This window comes from Schistocerca gregaria, chromosome 2, assembly GCF_023897955.1.
Source record: "Schistocerca gregaria isolate iqSchGreg1 chromosome 2, iqSchGreg1.2, whole genome shotgun sequence".
Classification (NCBI taxonomy): Eukaryota; Metazoa; Arthropoda; class Insecta; order Orthoptera; family Acrididae; genus Schistocerca; species Schistocerca gregaria.
The window spans coordinates 375,310,236-375,325,206 of record NC_064921.1 but is presented as its reverse complement, the minus strand read 5'-3'; positions in this window follow the sequence as shown (position 1 = coordinate 375,325,206).

The following is a 14,971-nucleotide window of genomic DNA, read 5'->3' as shown; positions in this document are numbered from 1 at the left end:
CCAGCTGTTAAAGTATTTCTGTCGAGAAATACACTGCGTGACATAAATAGGTGAAGCACCTAGTAGAATTCGTCGGTTGTCAATGTAGCTTTGACATACGTTCACACCACTGCCGGACATGTAAATGATTAAAGTTGCAATGCTCTGCGGCGGCTAGAACGGCCACCAGACTGCAGCAGTGATGATCGCGCATAGTATTCTCACTATACCTGGTAGGGTGTACAACGTGCGTGACGTTGAGTGATCACTGTGAAAGACATGGAGATGACATGTACACGTGAGAGACGGCTCTATTAGCACCTCACAGTTTGAAAGGGGCCTTATTGGGGTCTCCATTTGGCTGGTTGATCGAATCGTCCCAGATCCAGATTTGTGGGGCATTCGGATGTGACGGTGGCCCAATGTTGTACTGCGTGAGAATGCGAGGGCAGGCGTACCTATCGTCAAGGATCCCGTCGAAGACGTCTGACAGACATAAGGAAGGACCTCCATATTTTGCACGAAGCACATCCCAACCCTTGAAAATTTGCGCCTGTCCTCCGAGAGCAAGCAGTGGGTTCTCTGTAGCACGATGTCTTGCCGCACTATTGATCGGAGAGTAGCAGCAGTCGGACAAGGGAATTGCCGTCCTGAGTGTAGGCTGCTGTCCGCACCACACCACAAGCGGATAGGTCTGGAGTGAATACCGACCTTCCCTCTTGGTATTTTTTGTATACATTGCTAAATCAGGGCATATGGTAAGGCCGTCTCTGATGACACATCCTCAAAATACAATATTTGTCACCCTTCTACATAGCTCACCATCACAGTGAAAATGCTCGTATAACGCTGAGAAGAAAATTTTATTCTCTGAAGAAATACTTCAGCACAAATATCCGACGTGGTACGACGTTACCTAACAATTTCTGCTAATGTAGTAGTTGCTCATCCAAACAGCATCTCATACGAGCAAACCAATTGCGTTTTTACCTATGGTTATTCGTACTTTAGGTATTGACCCATTTTACGGCTCTTTGTAAAAAGAATCTCTCGATGTAGTCACAGGGTACAGCCGTGCACGTCTGCTTTCGTGATCCGCAACTAATTTGCTGCAGATAATAACCTGCAGCTATGATCCTGCGGTCAGATAGTTTATGCATTGGCTAGAATTGCGAACTAATAAATCATACAGAAATATAAAATTAAATGACTAATTTAACAACAAGGATTTTGTTCTAACGTCTGTAATTGATGCAGATCACAGACTATTATGTTGAATAATGTTTATTCAAGAAAAAACATTTCAAATAAACGGGAAGTGGTCCTACGATACTCAGTTACAATACAGATAAAAATACCCTTATGAAATGCAGTAATGCTATGTTGAGAGAGCTTTACGAGAAAGGTAGCAAAATCCCCAAACTAAACCGCCACCAAAGACTCGCAGAAACTAAACCCAATTCGTGATCACAATATACGAAAGTTTAATCTGCTCAAAGTAAATCAAGGTTGAACATGGTGACTTACAAATCAACACACGCGATACGAAGAATAGTATCTCATTCTCTCTCTATTCTCAGTTCTGTCAATCAAATGGCAAAAGTTAGTCCTACTCTGGAACACATTCAGAAATTAGAGAACTGTAGCGGCAGTTTACCGCCCATAAAAAAAACCTGCACGTCTGAATTACGCAAGTTACTCTGGACAAGTCTGCTTTCTTCCAGAACTCCCAAATTGCTCCACTGAGCTCTTCACTCGAAAGTCCCAGTCCCCAATGCGCCGCCACTGTCCAACTCTTATTGGCTAAAAGCCGTCACCAACGAAAATTCGTTGTTCTCAGGTTCTAGATAGATTATCTGACTCATCTTCATCACTCTCGCGCACTAAACTAATACATTACAACAATATTTAACTAAAAGAAATGTTATAAACATTCGATTACATTCAGATGTTTGTGTCAGGACGCGAGCAGGTCGACACGACAACGCGTGGATAGTCAGGGATCGCTTAGCGTGGATGATTACTTTGTATGTGGAGTTCTGCAAAGGAAATTTACTGCTGAAGACGCCACTGAGGATCTTGGAGTCCATCCTTTAGCTCGAATAAGGGCACTGTCAAACGAAAAGCTTGGAACAGCTCCGGTGCAACTGCATCACGGCCGCTACTTCTGTACCAAGAACCGTTCACGTCGTTGTATATCACTGTCAAGTGTCTCTTCCCTTTAACTGAGATATGGTGATTGATGCGATACCGCACGCTATTCTGTGTATGCTGAGTCTGTCTTCGGTTATTTGTTTTCCTTTTAAAGGTTATTCGAATCACAGAATTTTCATGTAGTAGATCGTGTACCTAGCCTAGTCAGATTTTGAGTCATTAGCGGTTAAGTTTGTTCCTTTTTATTCTGGCCGAATTTAATGTACAAAGTATTTATTTATGCATTTATTTTACCTGGCAAGATTAGGGCCTTCAGGCCCTGTCTTACACCTAACCAGGCATACTCAGATTGAACGAGTTACAGTTTCTACAGAACATTAAGGACATAAAACGTATTATGCAGTATTGATGTCAAAGAAAAAATAGAGATTATAACAGTAGTACAATGATAACTATAACAATAAAAATAATTATAACAATCAAGAATAATGATAATAATAATAATAATAATAATAATAATAATAATGACTATGTATATGAAAGTAAACATACTTTTCTTTTGTGAATGTCAGTCCTATTGTTAGTTGAGCACTGAAAGACCTGAGTCGAAACAAGGCCCCCGGAGTAGACAACATTCCATTAGAACTACTGACGGCCTTGGGAGAGCCAGTCATGACAAAACTCTACCAGCTGGTGAGCAAGATGTATGAGACAGGCGAAATACCCTCAGACTTCAAGAAGAATATAATAATTACAATCCCAAAGAAAGCAGGTGCTGACAGATGTGAAAATTACCGAACTATCAGTTTAATAAGTCGCAGCTGCAAAATACTAACGCGAATTCTTTACAGACGAATGGAAAAACTGGTAGATGCGGACCTCGGGGAGGATCAGTTTGGATTCCGTCGAAATGTTGGAACACGTGAGGCAATACTGACCTTACGACTTATCTTAGAAGAAAGATTAAGAAAAGGCAAACCTACGTTTCTAGCATTTGTAGACTTAGAGAAAGCTTTTGACAATGTTGACTGGAATACTCTTTTTCAAATTCAAAAGGTGGCAGGGGTAAAATACAGGGAGCGAAAGGCTATTTACAATTTGTACAGAAACCAGATGGCAGTCATAAAAGTCGAGGGGCATGAAAGGGAAGCAGTGGTTGGGAAAGGAGTGAGACAGGGTTGCAGCCTCTCCCCGATGTTATTCAATCTGTATATTGAGCAAGCAGTAAAGGAAACAAAAGAAAAATTTGGAGTAGTTATTAAAATTCATGGAGACGAAGTAAAAACTTTGAGGTTCGCCGATGACATTGTAATTTTGTCAGAGACGGCAAAGGACTTGGAAGAGCAGTTGAACGGAATGGACAGTGTCTTGAAAGGAGGATATAAGATGAACATCAACAAAAGCAAAACGAGGATAATGGAATGTAGTCAAATTAAATCGGGTGATGCTGAGGGAATTAGATTAGGAAATGAGACACTTCAAGTAGTAAAGGAGTTTTGCTATTTAGGAAGTAAAATAACTGATGATGGTCGAAGTAGAGAGGATATAAAATGTAGACTAGCAATGGCAAGGAAAGCGTTTCTGAAGAAGAGAAATTTGTTAACATCGAATATAGATTTATGTATCAGGAAGTCGTGTCTGAAAGTATTTGTTTGGAGTGTAGCCATGTATGGAAGTGAAACATGGACAATAACTAGTTTGGACAAGAAGAGAATAGAAGCTTTCGAAATGTGGTGCTACAGAAGAATACTGAAGATAAGGTGGATAGATCACGTAACTAATGAGGAGGTATTGAATAGGATTGGGGAGAAGAGAAGTTTGTGGCACAACTTGACTAGAAGAAGGGATCGGTTGGTAGGACATGTTTTGAGGCATCAAGGGATCACAAATTTAGCGTTGGAGGGCAGCGTGGAGGGTAAAAATCGTAGAGGGAGACCGAGAGATAAGTACACTAAGGAGATTCAGAAGGATGTAGGTTGCACTAGGTACTGGGAGATGAAGCAGCTTGCACAGGATAGAGTAGCATGGAGAGCTGCATCAAACCAGTCTCAGGACTGAAGACAACAACAACAACATTGTTAGTTGGGAATTTTCTCGTTATGTTCTTGCACCTTGTGAGTTATTCTCATCGAGCAGAGACATAAGACGATAGAATGGGGTAAAAGAGATATATAAGAGGTAGATAGGTTAGAGGCAGAGAAATAGAATGGGAAAATTCGAAACTGTGATGGAGAGGAGAAAGAAAGAGATGAGAGGGGCACAACAATGGTGGCTATACCGTCCCTAATATGTAAGTTTTGAGTTCCCTCTTGAATGTTGAGTAGTTCTGGATGAGACGCAGATCACAGGGGAGTGCGTTCCATAGTCGTATGGCTGAGATGGAGAAAGATTTTGTGTTATGTAAAGGTACAGCCAAGATGCTAGACGTATCCGATCTGGTATTGTGATTGTGGAATGATGATAGGTGTTTAGTGTGAGAAGATAAGTATTGGAGGCACCAGTGGCTAAGAAATCGATGAAGTAAGCACATCGTATGGAGATCGCGTGCCTTATGTGGGCGTATCCAACCTAGCTGGGAGTATGAAGGACTGATATGATCATACAACCGAATATTGCACGCGTATCTAACGCAAGCATTCATCACTAGCTCGAGGCATCTAGAATTTTCACTATTTGTGCCGTGTTGAACTACATCACAGTACTAAAGATTAGGCAAGACTAGTGCTTGGACTAATTTTTGTTTAACATGGGTTGGGAATATTTTTCTAAATTTTTTAATTGCATGTAGGGAGGAGAGCGATTTCCGGCAAGCTGTGACTGTTTGTTCTTCCCAGTTTAGGTGTTCATCCAAGAGTATTCCAAGGTCTTTTACTGTTTTTTGGTATGGTAGTTGGGTACCACTGAGGAGTATTTGAGGGACTGTTTCGCGAAAGTACCGGCTGATTAACTTTGGATGAGATATAAGTATGACCTGGGATTTCTTGGGGTTTAGTTTCAGACCTAGGTTCTGTGCCAATCGAGAAACAGAGCAAAGATCTGCGTTCATAGTCGCTACTGCGTCAGATGTTTTTGAGGCTTGCGCTTATGTACAGTTGGATGTCGTCGGCATAGAGATGGTAATTGCAGGAGTGAGTCACTGAAGAAATATCATTAATGTACAGTGAGAAGAGTAGTGGACCAAGGACGGAGCCTTGGGGAACTCCAGAGCGCACGTTTTTCCATGATGACTTTTCCGACCCACAAATGACTTGTTGACTTCTGTATTTGAGGTAGCTGTCGAACCAGTGTATTGCGCTGTTTGAGAAATTCAGCTGTTTCATTTTAAGTAGTAATATATCGAAGTCAACTGCGTCAAAAGCCTTGCTAAAGTCAAGCAGTGTTAGGATAGTAGCTTCACGTCTGTCCATAGCATGTTTAATGTCATCAGTTACTTTGATTAATGCAGTTGCTGTACTATGGTGCTTTCGAAAGCCTGACTGATATTCGTCATGGATGTTATGAGTTTTGAGGTAATCCGTCAGCTGTTCATGGACGATGTATTCTAGGGCTTTAGATATTGCAGGTAGTATGCTGATCGGCCTGTAGTCACCTGGCGACTTAGGGTTGTCAGTCTTGGGTATAGGTTGAATTAAACTTTGCTTCCACTCAGTAGGATATGTACTACTGACAAGAGACAGGTTGAAGATGTCTGTGATAACTGGAATAATAGTGTCTACGACGTTCTTAATCATGCCAATGCTCACTCCATCATTTCCTACTGCCTAGGAGGAGATTCTCATAATTGCCTTGTGTACTGTGCCGGTAGTGACATGTTTTAGGAAAAACTTGTCTCTCGAGAGATTGATATCTTGGGGCTGATAATTTGTCGCTGCGTGGCAGTTTACAGCTGTTGAGAAGAAATCGTTTAATTCTTCTGCAGACGCTTGATAAACAGCGTCAGATCTTTGCTTCCCTATACCGAAACTGCGCAGCTTTTTCCACAGTGCAGCAGGTTTTGATATGCCACATACGACAGAGCGGGCATGTCTGATTTTGGCATTCCTCACGCTTTGCTTGGTTCTGTTTCGGAGTTTCCTATAAGCTTCGTACGCCTCGGGAGTTGGGTTACGCTTGAAGGCCCTATGTGCAGCATCACGTTTATTCATTGACTGGCGTAATGCAGTGGTGGGCCACGGAGCGGGAGCTCTCTTTACCTTGAGAGTGCGTTGAGGAGCATGTTTACCATACAGTGCAATAATTTTGCGACATAATTGCCGAATTTTTCCGTCTAAAGTCGGCTCATTGCTTATATTATGCCAAGGGATGTCTGAGCAATCCTTTTGAAGAGCGTCATGGTTAACATTTTTTTAAGTTTCTGTAGGTTACCAGGTGAGATTTTTCTTTGGCAGTATGCATTGAGTAATTTAAGAATATCACGTCATGAGCAGAGAGTCCCGGAGCGAATGTCTGATTGGCGCGGATTATTTTATCTGGTCGCTTTGTTGCTATTATATCTATGAGTGTGTGGCTGTGTGGCGTGTGATGAGTTGGGTCCAGCGGTGTTTAACTCATATCATTGGAGTGGAACAGTCGCCTTAGTTTTTCGGCAGAGGGAGATTTTAACTGTAAGTCGATGTTTGTGTCGAGCATAATGATTATGTGTCCATACTGTGTCACGAGTGAGGACAGGGCAGACTGAAAGGAGGATATGGCACCGACGTTTGGAGGTTTATAGATTACTCCAATTAGCAGTTTCTGATTTGATGTATTTACTTCGAAAAACAAGAACTCTGCTTTTCCTTCGCCCTTTACATCCGATGTGCATAGTACAGCAGGTGTCAGATCAGAGCGAACATAGGCACCCACACCACCCCCGCGTCGTGTTTCGCGATCTGCCCTTAGGAGAGAGTAACCAGTGATTCGGATAGCGTCGGAAGAAATGTTTTGGTTTCAACCAAAGTATGATTTTTTTCGAGGTTTATCGTATGAGCGCTGCTTTTTAAAACTTGCTATTTCGCAGTTGCTGTAACAAAACTTCATTTAAAATTAAATTCTCACAGTGTGTCCGGTCATCCTCAATCTAAGTTTGAAATAAATGGTATGGCTTTTGTACTGGTACGAAGTAAAAGCCAAGGATAACCTGTGTAAGCGCCCACAAAAGATGTATTTTGCTACGCTGGAAGGCGAGAACAAATAATAAAGACCTCATTCAGTTTTTTGTCGCCTTATGTCTTGAATTCTCGTGGAGAGAGGACGTGTTTAGATATGAGATACGTGTAGTAGCTTTCACGATATCTGAATAATAATTTCTCTCAGTGCAAAAATATGAGGCTTTTTATTTTCTTCGGCGCACCACGAAAAGGTCATGTCACGCCTTCTGCCTGTATATGAGGAAGAAGTCTCATAAATGAAAATACATTAGCTACACGGTCAAGAATAAGAAGTTTTGCTGCGTCGGAAGAAGAAGCACCTACATAAGTGTGTAGATCTCGACAACATGAGAGTAAGTTCAACTTAATACGGACTCAAAGGGGAGAAGATATAAAGTTACAGAATTTGGCCATGAATTGTAAAACGAAATAATTGACTTCTGGTTACTAAAAAAATAACTTTCTTATTTAGGTATTTTTATTATTACTATAAACAATTGCACAACTTGCGACCTGGTGACATGACGTTGAAAAGGCTATGAAACCAGATGTGTAAATTATGCAACATTAATTACGACATTGAATGAAAATTTTTTGCATTTAACAATTATTTTTTAAAATTTTCAAGTGCAACATCGACTTGGGGCAAAATAACCAGAACCATAAATTTTTGTCAAGAAACCAGCCCAAAAAGGAATCAAAAGGAACCGGAATTTACCGAAAATTTTGGAAAATATGCTGTTTGTTTCATCGCAGTAAAGGTAGGACCGCTACGCAACCGTTTGTTTAGCTATGCTTCGTAGCGCCTCCTGCGTAATAATTAGATATACCTTTCCTTAATTTCCCTTCCTAAATGCATTGTAACGAATTTTTTCAGAAATTTTTCGTAATGAGTAACGAGAGAAACGTTTGAAGTTTTTTGTGTTACAACATTTCGTGCGTCATGAAAGTAGGTAAATAACGCTTGACGGCACGTAAATCGTATGTTTAAATTCACAAAATAAAATATTTCAATTTTATGTTTTACAAAAATTTTAATTATAATATTCAATTAAATACGGCACAAAAATCAGTTTCCATAACTGTTAACAATTGCGAAAACGCAATGAGCCAAGATGGCGTACAGTTGCAGAAAAAAGCATCTGGAGTATCAGCGCAATGTCTTCCACAATTAGGCGTATTAAATAGTTCAGATATGTACATGACCGAAATGACAAGTGCTAGTGAGCTTTCACAAAGTTCTAATTTTGAGGACACAGTGATGACAATAGAGGAGACTACATCACGTATCTCCGCGAGCAACATTCTGTTCGCACAGGAAAACACAGAAAGAACAGATAACATGATTTTTGACGACACTTTACCGTCACCCATCACACGAAGTTCAAATATTGATTTACAGAGTACAGTTGTCAACAACCAAAATAGATTAAATAGCAACCAAAATGACGCACTTGGCGTAATACTTCAAAAACTTGATAGTATGAACACCAATTACACCAATTTGCGTGCAGACACACAAAATTCACACCAGTTTGCGTGCAGAAATAAAAAATGTAAACACCAATTTGCGAACGGACATAAATACAAAATTTGACATTTTGTCGTAGAACCTTACCTTGGTAACACAAGACATAAACAAAATAAAGCAAGAGCAGAAACAAGTTTTAAAAGATTTTCAGGTACAGTCACACACCAGATCAGTGGTTTGACAAACAATTTTCACCAGGAAATGAAGGTAAAATTTAAAGACATGGAAAAACAGCTATTGTGGAAATAAAACAGAAATTACACACTCTTAATGAACATAACGATACTGTAGAGCCGCAAATAAAAGCGATGAAAGACACACACACACACACACACACACACACACACACACACACACACACAAACACAAACTTGGAAGCTACACAAACACAGTTATCTTCCACAGTAAATAACATTTCTACCGTAGTGAACAAACTGCGTAAGAATTACTCACTTTAAAAGTAGCATCACTTTAAATCGAATCAGTCTGTGCCAAAAAGAAAAAGAGACAAAATTAATGAAATTTTATCTGACGTAATTTCACAAGCTGAAGCACGTACTTTAGACAAAGCCAGTACCGCAGCGGAAAAGGTAGTGAAGGAATGTAAATTATTATTCAATAAAAGGAAACTGACATTATCGACAAAGGGAACACCAATTTGCAGGCTACGGAGCACAGAATACGCTACTACTTAGGTGAAACAGATACCGAAACACAAGTTGTACACATAAACAAATTGCCAGCCACAACAAACCAAAGTATTTATGCACATAGATCATTGAAAACCCTACAAACAATGCCAGTAGTAATGACAGACGACAAAGTGTAAGTTTACATGGCATGACACCAGAATCAGTTAGCTACGAGAAATGTAAACAATTATCACAGCTATGTAAGCACAGCACAAAGTGTAAACAGCTTGTCCACTATATTTGCTGACGAAGGTCTATTAAGACACCGTCAATTTCCAGCATTTACGAGCGAAGGTAAGAAGATGAATCCTGTTGTGTTTATTAGTGCTTTCTGACATGTGTTTCCTAGAAATTGGACGGAAGCGCAAAAGATCAGGTTTGTTGTTGGGTACACGCAAGGCGATGTACTTTTGTGGGCGACCGAGGTAGCTGAGCGTTGTACCACATATTTACAATTTGAAGAGGCATTTCTTGACAAATATTGGTCAGAAGCAATACAGGAGCGACTTCGGCGAGAGGTTTTTAACCTGCCCCTTTTAATAGCAAATACGGTAGCTTGCGAGGGTATTTTGAGAAGTAGCTCAATAAAACTCGTTATTGGACGAATCCTATTTCTTATGTTGATGTTTTAAAAATTTGCAAAAGTCATTTGCCATCACACATTCGTGATAAATTAATTACTACACCTGAGCACGACACAGAATATTTTCTATCCATTTTAGATTCAATGAAGAGAAAGTAGTAATAAATAGGGCGTCAGACAGCCGAACACCGCAACAACATAACCTGAATGGTCACTACAAAAAGCCAGACACGAACACATAGCAAAGCTGGTACGCGCGACCGCAAGGATACGTTAACCGTAGTAATGGGTACGGGAATGGAAATTGTAGGAACAAGAGATTTAAACAAAACTTTCCGTATAGCAGAAATGATTACCATTCACAAGCTACTTTAAATCCATCCTCTCAAAATTATTCATCGCGTGTAAATAAAAACAGTCAGCCATACCAGTGGCCGGCGCGCGGCAACAATAACGAACAACACGCCGTACCGCAGCCAACCTTTGCGCAGCAGAATCGCAATACCGCAACATTTCACAACAGTCACATGAACACACGAGAAAGCATGTCGCGAACCGGAAATGATACACAATGGGGAAACAATCACACAGTTCAACTGACAGAAGTTGTCCCGTGTACCGAAGTAGACCAGACTACACCACAGGAAATCTCGAATCGGTCGTAATTGAGCCCCATACTACAAACCTTGTAAGCGATGGGGGCAAATCAAATTTTCAAACATGCTTCGTACGATTTGATGAACAAGGAAACATGAAGGACGATCTATACCAAAATGAACTAAAATCGGCGAAAAATACACTGGAAGAACAAGTGCAAGCAGTAATCAGAGTGAAACTTTTTTGGTATAGACACACAGTTAATACTTGATACAGAGTCCAGGACTAATTTAATGTCTGAACCATTTTTCACTGAATTAAAAAGACGGAATTAATTCCCTGATCTGCCAGTACAAAACTGCAAAGTACAAATCTCTACCGGCGGCAAAACCAAGATAGTAAAAACACCAAGCTCTTATTACCGTGCACATTGAACAATTTTCTGTGAAGTGTAATTTTTTAATAGTAGACAAACTTATTGTCAACTGCTTAATAGGTATGGACCCATTTAGAACCTATAAAACTCAAACAGACGTAGGTAATGGTAAGTGCCATTTCTTTGTGAAGGACCAAAGATTTTCTATCAGGCTGATTGCCACACCGGACACGTATGACAAAGTAAACACAGAACCATCCTCACGAAACATTTTGTGTTATGTCTTACCCTATACCGTGGACAAAACGTGAAGCAGTTAAGCAGGAAATCAGTAGAATGTTCAAATAGAGATGACACAGCCATCGTTTTCACCATATTGCAGCCCAATACACCAGTTAGCAAACCTGATGGATCAGTACGACTAGTTTTAGAAGCTAGAGGCAGAAACAAAATCCTAGTACTAGTTAGAACAAAACCAGATAATTTAGATGAACAATTGTTCAAATTTCATAACACCAAATATTTCAGCACCCTCAACCTTAAAAAATCCTACTGGCTCATAAAGTTACATGAGGAGAGCAGAAAATACACAGCATTTGTTTGCAATGTCAGGAGTTATGAATTTCAAATTCTACCCTTTGGCTTAAACATTAGCGCATGCGTATTTATATCAGCTCTGGACAGGGAATTAGGACCAGAATTGCTCAGTTAAGTTAACATTTATGTTGACGATATGTTTAACAGCCACATCAACTTGGGCGGAACACATCAGTATAATGCAAAAGGTATTTCAGAGATTTACAGAGTACAAAGTAACAGCAAATCTAAAGAAATCTAACTTTGGCAAAGAGCAAGTAAAATTCTTAGGACACATCATATGGGAACGGGGTATATGACCAGACCCAAAGAAACTAGATTTCATAGGTAATTGTCCACCCCCAAGGAACAGAAAGCAATTGAAATCATATCTAGGACTAACTTCCTTTTTCCGAAAATTTATACCACAGCAGCTTATGAATAGCGATGCCCTACTTAACCTGTTGAGAAAGAATAAGTCTTGGTAATGGGATGAGAGATGCCAAGAGGACTTTACCAAAATTAAAAATGCATTAATATCAACAAACATTTTGAGTCATCCTGGCATGTCTAAGGACTTTTGTCTAAGTACGGACGCCTCGTCTCAGGGACTGGGGGCACGTTTGTTCCAGATGCAAGAGGAAGAAGGAAAAACAGTACCCAAAGTCATCAGCTTTGCCAGTAGAACTTTATCTGAGGCAGAAAGATCATATTCCGCATCAGAACTGGAAAGTTTAGCAGTAATTTGGGCGTTTAAGAAATTCGAGTACTTTCTTTGGAGTAAAAACACTAAAGTCTATTGTGATCACCAATCATAATCTTTTCTCTTAACATGTAAACCGCTACACCGTAGACTAGCGAGATAGTATTTATACCTGCAGGAATTTCATTTTGAAATAACATACATAAAGGGCAGTCAGAATATTATCGCAGATGCACTAACCACGGATGCACTAACCACGTTGCCGCAGGGACTAGACGAGTTCAGTGAACCGTCTGAACACGATTCAGAAATCCGAACTTTATTGATGCAAAGTAGTACACAAAAATCAGAGCACAATTTTTTTTTAAACAGATGGGAATGATACAACGTTGAGAAGATAGGTGGAAAAAGGTAATACAAAATATTCGCCGAAATTCGAACCACAAGGTATGTAAATGGTATCAGTTATACAAAGGCGTTATGTTTTACCGGGAGCACGAAAGTTCTAACCATTGGTGTGTATCCTTTCCAGAGGAACATATCGACGAATTTATCAAACATACTCACGAAGTCTGCCGTCTGCTTCACATCTCCTGTGCAGCAAGCTACGTAAATTTAAATATTGACTGGGTTTTTCTTACTTGTCACTTCTTTTTCCGTGTGTTTTTGCTTTTTGGAAGCTTTAATTTTCGAGTACTAGTAATAGTGTTCCATAGATTTCGTGTTTGCTTTGAATACAGTTAATAGACAGTGCTTATTTTCATTGTTTCCAACAACAAGGGTCTAGTAACCACAGTTTAGTCAGCTATCAGTCGCCTTTAATGAATTAGCAGTCTAGTTAAAAGTTGATTACTTGATTTCTTAGGATGGATAGGATGTATGACTGCTGTGTACGGACGCAGGAGGAGCTGGCCACTGCTCGCGAACAGCTGAACGTGTTGATGACCGCGGTCAGCCTCGGAGCGTAGCGGCAGTGGGGAGTCTGGTGTGTCGCATGGTACACCCCAGGTGTTCCATGCTTCACCTACTGTCCCTGCTATCGAGACATCTTCGCGGGTACCGGGCGCGGTTGGGCCACCCTCTCCCCAAGGTTTATCAGGGATTGGGAGCTCCAGTGTTGGCGGGTGATGGAGCCCCTTAGGAAAATAGCGGAGAAGTCGGGGAAGAAGGCCAGTGTTCACTCTGTCTGCTTGTCGGAGGGTCTCATCCGAGATGTGGAGGAGGCCCTGCCGGCAGCGACAGAGAGCACTGGGTGCACCCAACTTCAAATTGTTGCTCATGTCGGCACCAATGGCTCCTGTCGTCTGGGTTCAATCCTCAGTTCATACAGGCGATGGCGGAGTTGGTGAAGGCGGGGTTGAATCTGAGCTAACTGTTTGAAGTGTCGTTCTCAGAACCGAACGCGGTCCTCTGGTTTGGAGCCGAGTGGAAGGCTTAAGCCAGAGGCCCAGACGATTCTGCGGAGATCTGGGGTGAAAATTTCTCGACCTCCGCTGTCGGGAGGAGAAATATAGGGTCCCCCTGAATAGGTCAGGCGTGCACTACACGCAGGAAGCGGCTACAAGGGTAGCGGAGTACGTGTGGAATGCACATGTGGGATTTTTAGGTTAGAGAATTCCCTCCCTAGGCCCGACAAGACCCATCCTGAGACGCGACAAGGTGGTAGCAGTAGGGAAAACGCAACAGGGAATGACAATATTAATGTGTTAATAGTAAATTGCAGGAGCGTCTATAGAAAGGTCCCAGACCTGCTCTCATTAATAAACGGTCACAATGTCCACATAGTACTAGGGACGGAAAGTTGGCTGAAACCAGATGTAAACAGTAATGAAATTCTAAACTCAGATTGGAATGCATACCGCAGAGACAGGCTGGACAGTGAAGGGGGAGGCGTGTTTATAGCGATAAAAGGTGCTACATTATCGAAGGAAATTGACGGAGATCCGAACTATGAATTAATTTGGGTGAAGGTCACTGTTAAAGCAGGCTCAAACATGGTAATTCGATGTCTCTATAGCCCCCTGGCTCAGCAGCTGTTGTGGCAGAACACCTGAAGGAAAATGTGGAAAATATTTCGAGTAGATATCCCGACCATGTTACAGTTTTGGGTAGAGATTTTAATTTACCAGATATAGACTGAGAGACTCAAACCTTTACAACGGGTGGCAGGGACAAAGAATTCGGTGAATTTTTTTTAAGTGCGTTATCTGAAAACTACCTTGAGCGGTTAAACAGAGAACCGACTCATGGCGATAACATATTAGACCTTCTGGTGACAAACAGACCCGAACTATCTGAAACAGTTAACGCAGAACAGGGAATCAACCATCATAAAGGTGTTACAGCATCGGCGATTTCAGCCGTAAATAGAAATATTGAAAAGGTAGGAAGATTTTTCTGTTTAGGAAATGTGACAAAAAGCAGATTTCAAAGTACTTTACGGCTCAGCACAAAAGTTTTATCTCAAGTACAAATAGTGTTGAGGATCAGTGGACAAGTTCAAAACCATCGTACAATATGCAATTGATGAGTATGTGCCAAGCAAGATCGTAAGAGATGGAAAAGAGTTACTGTGGTACAACAACCGATTTAGAAAACTGCTACGGAAGCAAAGGGAACTTCACAGCAAACATAAACGTAGCCAAAGCCAT